Here is a 12,554-nt window from a genome sequence, read left to right on the forward strand (position 1 = left end):
TGAGGGTGAAAAGCTGAAATACTGACTTCTTAAAGTAAGCACACTCAAGCAAATTGTTCTTTTTATGTGGTTTGGAGGTACCTGTCTGGGACAACCTATAGCCTCAGTCCCATGGCATAGTTGAATTAAAATAAGCTTTTCTTATCTCAGAAAGAAAAAGTTCTTTGGGATCATTCATAAATATTAAATGGCATTCATATTGCAATCAGGAGCTCATTTTCTTTTCCCATTATCTCCTGCCATCCTGTGATATGAGAACACTCCGTTCTCTACAACAGGCTTCACTCAGAGCTTTGGTTCCTCACAGAAATAATTAACTAAAGACATTGGATAGAGACCTTCACCAAGGCATTCAGGTGAACCAATCCCACACCCAAGGATGGGTTTCATTCCAGCTTAACATTCCTGGCTTCTGCCTCCTGCTCTTGCTGAGTGCACATTGACAGTCCCTGTGACAGGGATTTAGATTCAGGAAATGTGGCTTCACAGAATTGTCATCCCACACTATATTCAAACCCTGTGGGCTGCTTTAAACATTAAAAATGTATCATTGTATACAGTCTTTTGTTTTTTAAATGTGCATGCTTATCTCCTCTTTAATTATAGTGTTTACTTGGTGTCTTGTATCTTACTTAAGAGGAGGCTCTGCTTTCTTTTGTTGACTTACAGGTGAAATATTTGACTAAAAGTTTTATTTCTTCAGTAATTATATTTATTTGAAAAGATAAAAAAAACCCCAAAACAACACTACCAAACCTGTGCCATTCTAACTGTTGGTTTCCCTTTTTTTTTTTTTCTTTTTACCAGTTTGCTGTTTTGTGGTTCATAAGAGGTGCCATGAGTTCGTTACCTTCTCTTGTCCTGGGGCTGACAAGGGGCCCGACACTGATGTGAGTACACGCATTTAATACATTGTTTTACACGGTTTGATGTTGTTATACCCACGAGACTAAATGACAAACAGCATCAATATGTTCTTTATGGCAGGTAATTGAGTGGGGTTTTTACGGTTCTGAGGCAAATATTTGTGGAGATCTATTTTTGATAAGAAAAGTAAGAATGAATGTGCGACCAGGAACGGTGTCCTCGGAACGTGACAACCCCGAGGTGTTTACCCAGGCATGAAGTCAGCATTTGATTTTGTTTGCTTTCTGTGGGGTGTATTTGATGTTAACAATTCCCAGGAAAGGCTCTGAGGCATTTTCTGAGCTTTCTTTGTATCCATCTTATCTCAAGGTGTATCTCTGAGCTGTCTCTGGTCCTTGTCTCTCTGCACACAAGGATCTACAGCTCCAATTAAATGATAGTTTAATCTCGAGCCAGCTGGCTTATCTAAGTTTTTTTTAAGAATTACTGTCATGTTTGAGCCAGTCTGGCAGTCTGGATACACCCATTGCATCCTGCTCTGTCAGTACTTTTCTGTACATGTTGCATTTTTGGTCAACAACCAGTTCTTCCTTTCAACACCTCTGCCTACACAGGGAGACACGTGTGCAGGACCTTGGTGTCACCTGCTGAAATAATGAACTCATCCTGTTTGTTCACAGAAAAATAACAATTTCTTTGGGTTTTATAAATCCCACTTTACAGTGAAGTAATTTAACATCTGCTTATGGGAACAATGCATTCCAAGTGTTCTTTGTCTGAAAGGCTCTGTTTTGTTTCTTATATTCATGCTCTAGATTGTAGGCTATTATCTGCTCTGATGAGATGCACCAGAAGACTTGTCTTGTTAGGTTTTAATGAGCTTCTCATGAATTGTTTAATATTCCAGCCGTGAGGGCAGCCAGCAATATATGGGCAGAAGCCACAAGGGGTTTCGGAAAATTTCAGATATTAAAAAGTTCTCTCATTTTTAAATTTAAATCCAGGGACATGTCGAAGGACTGAGAAGAATTTTTAGAAGTTGAATTTTAAAATATTTTACATTATTAAATTTGGGTGTGTAAGAAAAGTGCTTAAGTTAGGAATGTAGTTACCTTGCTCAGGTTGTCCTGTTCTAGTTTTAACTTAGTGCTCAGTCGTGATTTAAGTTGTTAATTAAAGTTGCTGTTGATGAACAGTTTTAGTGGTGACACTCATGGGTAGCTCTGCTGTGTCTCTCATGAATGATTTGGCTCTTGAAAGAGTTCCTGATGGTTTTTTTTTTTTCAAGATGGGTTCTTCAGGGTTTTCACCCAAAGTTCAGAAATGAGAACACACATTTGTGTGTGAGACCATTTAATTTTTATCACGAATCTCTTCATGGTTATAGAATCTGTTCTGTGACAGGTTGTTAATAGTCTTTAATATTGCTGGTGCATTTCGTGATTTGGTTTTTGGCCTTGATGATTAAATAAATCAGTCTAATGCCTTATTTTGGTATTTGGGTTACCAAATGATAATTTTCAATATTTACACAGAAGCAATATCTGAAAAACACTTTGCAGATTAAAAGCAATCAGAAAATAAATATGTTTTATTGAAATTGTGCTACATTAGTGGGTCCTATTACACAAAGAGGATTGGAGAATGTTATACTTTAATTTACTGAAATGTTTGACTATAATGTCAACCCTTTTAAAATTCAGAAACTTATTCCTACCCCAATCACTGCAAGCTTTGTTCTGAAATGTAGTGTGCTATAAAGCTTATCATAATATTTAGCAGAGTTTTAAATATTAAAACATCCTTTTCTAAATTACTTCGTGCAGGTGCACAATTAATTTGTGTACTCAAATTCTCCACTGGCTTTGCATGATGTAACCTTTCCGTTTATTGTGAGAGTAATAGTTTCATTAATAAAATTAATTTTCCAGGGTAATAATTATATAATAATATTTATCGTGTATTAAGATATTGTTACATTATTGTGCTCTGTACTTTTAATATAAATGAGGCAATACTTACAAATACATCATTAGAATAATTGTCAGTTAAATTTATTTAATAATAATAGAATCACAGAATGGTTTGGGTTGGGAGGGACCTTAAAGATCACCTAATTCCACCCCTACCATGGGCAGGGACACCTTCCACTAGCCCAGGTTGCTCCAAGCCCTGTCCAACCTGGCCTTGGACACTCCCAGGGATGGAGCAGCCACAGCTTCTCTGGGCAACCTGTGCCAGGGCCTCCCCCCCCTCACAGGGAAGAATTCTTTCTCAATATCCAATCTAAACCTGCCCTCCTTCAGTTCAGAACCATTCCCCCTCGTCCCGGCACTCCATTTGTAACAAGGAGAACCTGCAGCCTGGCAGGGATGTGGGTGCCCCACCGTGGGTGACAGTCAAGGTTAGAACACAAAATATTTCCATATACAAAACATTTCCCACTCAGAAGCAAAACTGCCTTCAGCCCTCAGGGGAGGCATTTCTTGCAGGTGAGTGTTCCCAGACATCCCTGCTGAGGCCTGAGGGATCTGGGGCACGAGAGCAAGGATTTATCTCTGGATTTGTCTTGAGCAAGGTGCCTCAGGGATGGGCAGAGGTTCATTAGTTGTCAGACTCCAAAGGGCAAAGCCCCCGTAATTTTTAGGAACTCCCCTCTGATTTCCGTGAAAGCTGAATGTGCTCGTGTGGATGAAGGGTGAGATCGAAGTATATCTTTAAAATAATGCTCTTCTGAAAGAGAGAATTGAACTGCTTAAAAAAATAAATCGTGCGCAGAGAGATTTCTATCGTGGAGTTGGTTTCAAAACTCTTGGTAACATTTTTTGGCTGCAGCAATCCCCTGCAGGAAGTGGAAGCTCCACTGACGGTTCTAGTAAATTTTTAAAATATATTTAACAGTTGCAACAAAAATGATTTTTGAATTTCTGAATATTTAAATGCAGTCATTTAGGAAACAGGAGGGATTTCAGACTCTGCTATCCACAAACCTTGTCTTCCTTCCTAGCCCTTTTTACATGCCAAGCATTTCATACACTGACTCCTCAGCTGTATAAAAGCCCTGTGGTCTCTATCATGCCAAAAATGGTGGTGTACAAATACTGTCCCCTTGTGTAACATTTTTACTTCCTGCAGCATTCTGTTGTTGTAAAAGAGGGAATAAATTATTTTTATTACCTGAAAATTGCATGCTTTAATAAAGGTGAGCGTAAAAGAGGGAGGCTTAAAATGAGCCTCTTTTTGCTTTCCTCAGACTCACCGAAATGTGAGGTTGAAAGGTCCATGTTTGTGCCAAAAGGAAAATAATACTTGTGAATAAAGTGGTCATCCTCGACTAGCATTGAAATGATGGTGTCTGGGGAACAATATCCTGTTTCAGTGAAACAGGAATTCACACAATCGAGAAACGTTACATTTCCTTAATGCTTGGCAGGGCGTGAGCTCCGGTGTCTCAGCAAAACAGCAGCTCAGGAAGTTGTTTTCCTGCTATCTAATGGCTCTCTGGGGTTTGAATAGAAATTATTCATCTCCTTTTTCGTGGTGATGCTGCTGAGGACAATTTAACAGCTCCTGCTGCTGGTGTCCTCCGAAGTCACAGGAAGCGTCACCACCAGTTCAGATGCTTGCTTTTGGAAGACACTTGGTGTCCGAAAAACTATTTTAAGTCATCGATGAAATACTTTAGAACTTGAGTAAATTAGTGAAAAAACATAAGAGCAGCCTCAAAAGTTGACTGATGCTGTAAGAAGCTTTAAGACATGTTTAGTGTTAAGGAATAACTAGGCAAGTTTCTTTCAAAAGGATGTTTTAAAATGGAGAGTTAAATATTTGTTAATGGAATACAGTGACCAGGAGGTGTCTTTGAATTGCTTGTAATATGTTAAAATGTTTCTAATTCCATGCTACATATAATTAAAAAACAAAACAGAAGACCACCAGTAATTTAGAATAGTGTTTGACTGTATTATACTTTTCAGTACAAGATTATAAGACTTGGTGTGCCCAAGAACTCAGAGATCGTGGCCTCTGAATCAGCACTATTTGCCTTTCAGGTTATAGTAATAGAGAATCCAAAGGAGGTTTATGAGCAAAATACATAGAAATTAAAAAGTGAAAATATTCTTAATGAGAGCAAGCGAGTGTTCAGTCAAAGGATATGAACTCTGACTGTGCTTAGTGAGTTCTTAGTATTTTAAGGACCTGGGAGGGAATGAATTGGGAAGCTCCAGATGTGTGCTGACGCAAAATGAACCAGCAAAGCCCTCTCATCCCATTTGCAGGGTAAGTGACCTCATGGATGTCAGAGGTGACAGATATGGAAAAGATTTTCAAGTCTGTAAGCCTCTTGATACTGAAATTATTTGGGAGCTTTATTATCTTAAGCACATTGGAAGGCTCAGTCTAAAGTTGAACAACTGTGAGGTTCTGTGGGATGCTGCAGGAGTTGGGTGTTTTCATCAGTGGGTTGGATATTGGGATGATGCAGCTCTAGAGTACAATATTTCAGGTTTTTTTCATGTATTAAGCTACAATTTATTAGAACAAATTAAAAAAACACAATTCAGAGGGGAAGAAAACAAATGATGTGAACTGATGGTGAAGGTTCTGGTGCAGGAGAAACTGGAGCAGGTCTTTTAGGGGGTCATAAACTCACTGCTGGCCAGCAGTGCCCCAAACATACAAAGATTAGGACTTTCCTGAAAGGATATGTTAGAAATTACTATTCCATTTTTCAGTGGGCTGTTTTATGTAGAATTCTGCAGCTCCTCATTCGGAATTTGGAAAAGAACTAAAATGTTAGAGGCCTTTAAAACATGACTTCGAATATTTTCCTTGTCTCTTAAGCTCTAACCAGGTCTTGAACAGGCAGCTTGTGGCAAGGGAGAATTAACTCCATGACAGTGAAGATTTCTAGCTGTGTGATGGGGAGCTGCTGCAATGAGTTACCAAAGGAAGAAATTAGGATTTTTGTGCTGGGGTTTCTCCATGCAGTGCTGCAGATATCGCCTGGGCTCTCTGAGGGCTGGGGGGAGATGTGACACCAGCCCTGGGAGGCTCCACCTCGCTTTTCATTTGATGGTTTCTATGGTTTTAGGGTTGGGAGGAGAAAGACTGACCCTCCAAATTTCAGATGCTGGGGGACCAGTGGGAAATGTTAATTTGTAAATGATAACCTACATTGTGACAGCAGTGGGCTTGGGTTTGGCCTCAGGCTTGGAGCAGTGCTGATACCCACATTTAGTGCAGTATTACACTGTCATTTATAGCTGTGGCTGGGAGACAAATGATTTGAAGGATCACCTCTGTGCTAAGCAGGAATAAATGAATATAATTAGACTGACCTGGAGGGCTTAGTTGCCTTGACCAGATTTCTTTCTCTGTTCAGTTCCAGGTAATGCTGAAATCTTTCTTCTTTTTTTTTTTTTTCTGATTTTTTTCCCCACTTGCCTTTAATCCTGCTCCCAGATTATGTTTACATGTAGGAGGCTGGTTTCAGAGTGAAAAAAGAGAGTTGCTTTACTGGTCTAGGGAATTAAAAAAGAAGAAAAAAAAAAAAGCAAACCCCAAACCAAATTCATGGAAAGAAAAGGCAGTAACTGGAAGCACAGTATTAAGACTTACTGTAGAACTAGTTAAAAAGGGATTTTAATCAGAAAGCTTTGCAGTCTTTTCCCAAGGATAATGAAATGCAGCAGCAGGGCTTGTCTGATTTGCTTTTAACCCTTTGGTTTTTTTTTATTATGAAAAGCAACTCTTGTCAATGTTGGACATCATGAGAGACAGAGCAACAACAAACATAATTTAGTAAAATGTTACAGAATCGTTTGGGTTGGAAAATACTTTAAGGATCATCAATTCCAACCATATGCCAGTAAGGCTTAGGGTTTTTTTTAATTGCTAATCTGAATTTTGAATAATAGACAATCTTTTCCCAGAAATCTTTTGTTTTTAATGAAAATAAAAACCTTCTCACTTCATCACAAAAGATACATAAAGGCAGGAAGATCTGGCAAGATACAGTTCACTGCTTGCCAGATTAACAGAAATGTTCTCTTGAAAAGAAGCTTCTATGAATTTTTGGAAGTGATTCTTAAACAGCTCTGATGCAATAAATTTTCGAGTTTTCACTGTACACCCCAAACAACAAAAATATAAAACTCCCTCTATTTACAAATCGAGATACCAACTCAATGTGTTTGTGTGCCTGAGTTTTCTAATTATGAAAATTATTAATCACGTTGACTGTGTTTGCAATAGGCATTATTAGATGGAGGCAGGAGGTAATATTCTTATTGTAAAACATCTATAATGCCAACATGCTTTTGTCAAAATATGCTATTCCTTACTATATTACTACTCCCCTTTCCCCAAAAGTTAGTCCTAGGCTGCGAAAATCAGCGAGATCACAGTCAGTGCAGCAAGTTTACAGAGAAATAAAGGTTTCATGCTCATGGTCACCATATGTCACCCTCTCCACCTTCTGTTCCTGCCCGGTTGCCAGGCACCGCCAGTGTTTGGGAATGAGCTCCTCACCTGCCATGGATGCTCAGAGCCCGTGCCCAGCGTGTTTCCTGATCCCCCTGTTCCTCCAGGGATGCTTGGATTGCTCCTCCCTGGCTGCACAGGGCTCTTCATGGCACTGCTCCCCCAAATGCCTTCTTTTAAGGAGCTGGAAGCAGCTTCACGGGTTACTTGAAAGGAGCTCTTGTACTGGAATGTGTTTGCATTTATCATCTCCTGGGAGAACGTTTGTACCTTCTATTCCTAAATTAAAGCACAGACTCCTTTTTATTGCAGCTGAAATGGCTTTTAGCTACGGTGAATGAACCTCAGTAAAAACAGAATTAAATTACGGAGGAGCAGGTTCATGAACTTTTATAAGTACTTGTAATTCCCACCCTTTCCCTTTGCCCTGTAATGCAATCTCCAAATGGACTCTCTGTCCATCTGCAGAAGGTGCATGGAAAAATTTTCACTGCAGTCTTGAAAGGAGCTGAGTGAATGCTCTCCTTGCACACCCACAGGTAGGAAATCTGTGGGGGGTGGCTGCCCACACACAGCCTGGGAGTCTTGTTCAGCTCTTCCACTGCAGCCCTTGAGTCTTTCAGTTCATGGGGTTGGTACCTGAGGCACCAGGAGTGGAGTTTAACTGGTTTTTTTGTTGTAGTCTCTGAGCTTTGAAAGTTCATAGCTTTTCAAATCTTTTTGTTTTAAATAATCTATTTTTTATTTTCCCAATCCAGAACGGTGCAAATGCAGAATAACATAAAAGTTAGACTTTATATTTTTATTTTCTAGGCATTTGTTCTACAATATACATTGAAACATAGGTGATCCTGGTAAGAGTTAATCATTGAGCAGAGTTCTGCTGAGAGTTAGGAGATGTATATAAATGATGAACCTAAAAATATCCGTGATTTTCATAAGTTAGCACTGCAGAACAATTAGGCAGTGGTACTATAAAAGGAGAACTCTCAGCAAAGTTATTCCCAGCAGTAAAAAGAAATCTTGTCCATAGGGATCCAGTTTTAGTGGCAGTAACTCCAATGGCTGCAGCGACTGCTGGGTGCTGATTTCACCACCAAAACTCTTCCTGATTCCCCAAATTGAAGCTGACATTGCTCCAACAGCCTTTACTTTCCAATTGTTAAGAGTATATTGAGTTGGGCAGTTTAAGTTGAATTCAATTATTTCCTTGTCAGCTTATATTTACCCTTGGCAAAAATCCCTTGTGTCAATCTTTATAATCTGTATGTAAATGTGATGACATGATATTGAGGTTTGGGGGGGGAGAATGCTTAAGAATTACTAATAATCTGGTTTATTACATGAGATACCACGTGCAAAATGTACCATGGACACTTCTATCAGGCTCCACCCCCACAATCACGTGGCTTTTAAAATTAAAGAGTGATTATGGCACACTGAACTTATTAGCTGGAAGAGATGCCAACAGTCACAGGCCACTGAGAGAACCTTGCAGGATGCTGGTTGTTTTTAGCACTGTCTGTTTGTTGAGGTGGCGGTTCTGAGGCCAAAATTAGATGAGATCTTAATTTGGAATAAAAGGCGTGGGCTAATTTGAAAAGCTCTGTAGATCCCATATGCCACAAATAATTCTGGTGTGTCACCAGAGATGCACCTATCCCTGAATTCCTGGGGGCTCTGTCCTTGAGGTGCCGGGACAAGTTTTCCCATCGCTGCTGAGTTAAACTGGTGTAGCCTCAGGTTTTTGATATAAATCCCACAACTCCAGTGAACACCTCAGGGGGTGGGGAGAAAAGAACAACTTGTACTTAGAGGAGAGAGCAAGTTTCTTTCATCCAGGTTTTTTTGACCCTGGAACACAGTGATGAAAGAGAGAGAGGAAAAGCAAGGAGTGGAGGTGGAGGCACATCCTGACTGGGAAGGGAGCAGCTGCCATCCTTGGCCATTTGAGCTCCATTTGTCTGGTCCTGGAAGAGTTTAGTTTCGTTCTTGGCCGTGCTCTCGTTGTTTGTTAATTTTCACTGTCCATTATTGGGGTGAAAGTCTGAAGAGATCCAAATAGTTCACAGATTTTTCTTCAGCCTTTGGAAAAGATAGGATTTGTCTTCAAGTAGCCAGTGGTCTCAGGGAACACGTATTAGGTGCTGTGCTTGGCACAAAATATTCTCTCTTTTTATAATTGATTTTTATATCAGCCTAATGAAACTTGGTGCAAAGAGATTTTAAACCAGTGGTGAAAAACAAAATCCTGATGCTTCTGTTGAAGTAACACTATGGCAATCATGTTTCCTTCCATAATTTGATTTTTGCTGTTCCCTTGCAAATCAATTCACTGTAGCATGGCCTGGGTAGTTAATGAAGCTCAGTCCTTAAAGTATCAGTGATCATTGACTGAGCTTCTGAAGTAAAAGTAAAATCATATCATGTATTCTGGTAATGAGAACTTAATAGATAGAAGAGTTAAAGATTGATTTATTCCGTTTCCCCTTTGTCCCCATGAGAAGGGTACCTGCTGAACTGAGGCAGGAAAGAAATGTCTGTGTTGGGGAAACCATTGTAATCTGTAACAAAGCACCTTCGGGTCTGTTCCTATGGCAACAGGAGCATCAGACCAGCAGAGAATGACCCGAAAGGAGATAAAAGCCTCTGGAAAAATAGTTAGAAGAAGTGTCTGCATAGCTTTGGCTACTTTTCTTTCTTTTTTTTTTTTTTAGAAAGAAAAAGTCCAAAACTTGGAGTTTTTTGAAACCTGGTTATTACAGTAGCTATTTAGGTTAGACCTTGTTGGTGCTGAAGGACTCATCATGTTAATCTTGTTCTACTGAGTGAAATTTAGTTCTCGATTTTGAGATTTAGTGAAGGCAATGCTCTGGTTTATTATTATCAGCTGGAATAGGAGTTGAAATCCTCTGGTGTGAACTCTTGGCATCCTCTGCTGATCTGCCAGGAGCTCCCAAATGGCTCTGGCTCTGAAAGGGTGCAGGAGGAAGGAAAATGCTTTGGGAGAAGCAGAAGCATAAAATATAGAAGGACAGTAAAAAAAAAAAAAATACCAAAAAACCAGAAGAAATGAAAGCAGTCCTGTAACTTTTAGGAGAAATGTATAATCCCTCAGAGTCTTGTTTAACATCTGCTACTTGTCTCTTTGTGTGCCAAGAGCATGATTGGACCATTCACGAAAGTAAAAAGAACTCTGCAATCAACAGACTTTGTTCAATATTCCTGCACAAAGGGGATTTGCCATGGATAATATGAAAGACTTGGGTCAAACACAAATGAGTTTATATTTAACATGCCTTGTTTAGAAACTGCCACAGAGAGGTAAAATTAAGAGAAATAGAAGCACACATCCTTGCTTTTCTTTTTTAAAGTTGCTGGAAGCACATTTAAATAGAGAATAGAGGGGTAGAAAATGTTCTAGTCTCCCATTCCAGACTAATCCTTTGCTCTTCTGTGAGAAGTTACAGCTGTTTACTGGTCTTACAAGCTCAAATCAAATCAAAGTGTTTCCTAGTGCTTTGTATTTGGCAACAATAAAGCCCCGGGGTCAAATGAGGAGACTGAACATAGACCTGAACTACTCCAGGCACCTTCTTAAGGAGGTTCTATATCCAAATCAAGTCACTTTAGTGACATAATAGTCCAGAAATGGCTACTCTAATAAAAGTTAATTTTCAGGAAGTTCTAAAATAAATGAGGAAAACAGTGCCATCTGAATTTTTTTCCCACTTTTGCTGTCATTGCACTGCATTTTATTTTCCAGTCTCTTTGCTCTTATCACAGAGTCCATTTGCTCAGGTTCATTACTGCCTGTTTTGCCAATACTGTTGGGATACACTCCAAGAATTTGGGTTATTAGTCACTGCAATAAAAGACCAATCCGTCTTAATCAATGGAGAATTCCAAAAATTAAACATTTCCTGAAGGTGGGGTTCAAGAGGATCACATCTAAAAATCAAGTTCCTCCTCATGAGCAGCAATTTTTTTTTAGTCTTCTGTCACTGTCACCCATGAAGATGAGATTTATTTTTTTTAATTAAGGCCTTTTGGCAAAATTTGCCCTGCTCTAAAGGGGGTATGGAATTCCTCATCCACACACCCAGAGACATGCACACACAGATATTGTTCATTTTCCATTTAGTGCTTGTGTTCCCCAGCAGAGTCAACAAGAGCTGCAAGTAGGCACTTGGTGCTTTTGAAAATTAGGTTAATAAATCACAAACACCTCATGTGGGAGTGTGGGAGGGTGTTCTGTGCTGTTTAAAATGTAAGATATGTGCTGTTTGCACAGAGGCTTTTTCTCATGCAGTTGCATGTCTATTTGGGCATAAACTTCACCATATATCTAAATGTATTTATGGTACATATGTGTTTAAAAAGCATCACAGGTACACTAATACCTGGGTGGAAAAAATCCTCAGGACTGCAATTTATGTGGCTGAGCATCCCAATTTTGAGAAATCACTTGTTTGTCAAGGGAAAGCTCAATATAAATGTGAGCTGCTCTGAACTGAACAGGCTGGAAGGTTTTTGTAAAATGGGCTGAATGCAAAGTACTGCCTTGGAAATCTGGACAGCAAAGAGAAATTCAGGAAAAGGTCTTGGAAACAGTGGGTTTCCAGGCATTTCCAACATTAGTACAAAATTTGCATCTAAGTCAGTGGGAGTCTTCAGTGTTTAATGAACTGTGCTTGATTTACAAATTTGGTATTTAAACTGCTTCTTTAACACAAGAATAAAGAGTATGTAAGATTTACAGCTGCAATAAAAACAAGAAAGATGCAAAATACACTGTGCTGCCCCTATTCGGTGCAGAGCACTCAGGGAAATGTGGATTATACAGAAATGCTCAGGGCATCTCCTCCAAACTGCCAGGCAGAAAATGGCTTTGGCTGTGGTGGTGATGGCACGAACTGCTGCAGAAATGCTGGTGAACGGTGCCTGCAAATTCAGATAAAAAATTTATAGTTCATTTAGTAGGAAATGGAATAGGAGATGATGCTGCAGTTTGGGGTGTGCTCCTGCAGTCCTTGGGATTTAGGAAGCTCAAATAGCCACGATAAGGAGAAATTTCTACTGCAGGTGATGTCTGTGGCAGAACTGTGGGTGACCACTGGGATCTCTGCTGCAGTTTGGTGCAGGAAATGTGCCCATAATCACCATCTATTTTGCCTGAAATGCAGAGTTACACAGTCACC

The 12,554-nt window shown here is 39.6% G+C and overlaps 1 protein-coding gene across 1 annotated transcript in view; it reads left to right on the forward strand.

The window, feature by feature from the left end:
* The first annotated feature begins 801 nt into the window (after positions 1 to 801).
* LOC108495770 (protein kinase C alpha type-like) overlaps positions 802 to 12,554 on the forward strand; it is a 78,695-nt gene continuing 66,942 nt past the window's right edge. Inside the window, exon 1 of the mRNA XM_017811815.1 lies at positions 802 to 890. The gene's annotated coding sequence lies outside the window, so the exon portion shown is untranslated. The remainder of the gene's footprint in view (positions 891 to 12,554) is intronic.

This window comes from Lepidothrix coronata, unplaced genomic scaffold (assembly GCF_001604755.1).
Source record: "Lepidothrix coronata isolate B3197 unplaced genomic scaffold, Lepidothrix_coronata-1.0 Scaffold34, whole genome shotgun sequence".
NCBI classification, from domain to species: Eukaryota; Metazoa; Chordata; class Aves; order Passeriformes; family Pipridae; genus Lepidothrix; species Lepidothrix coronata.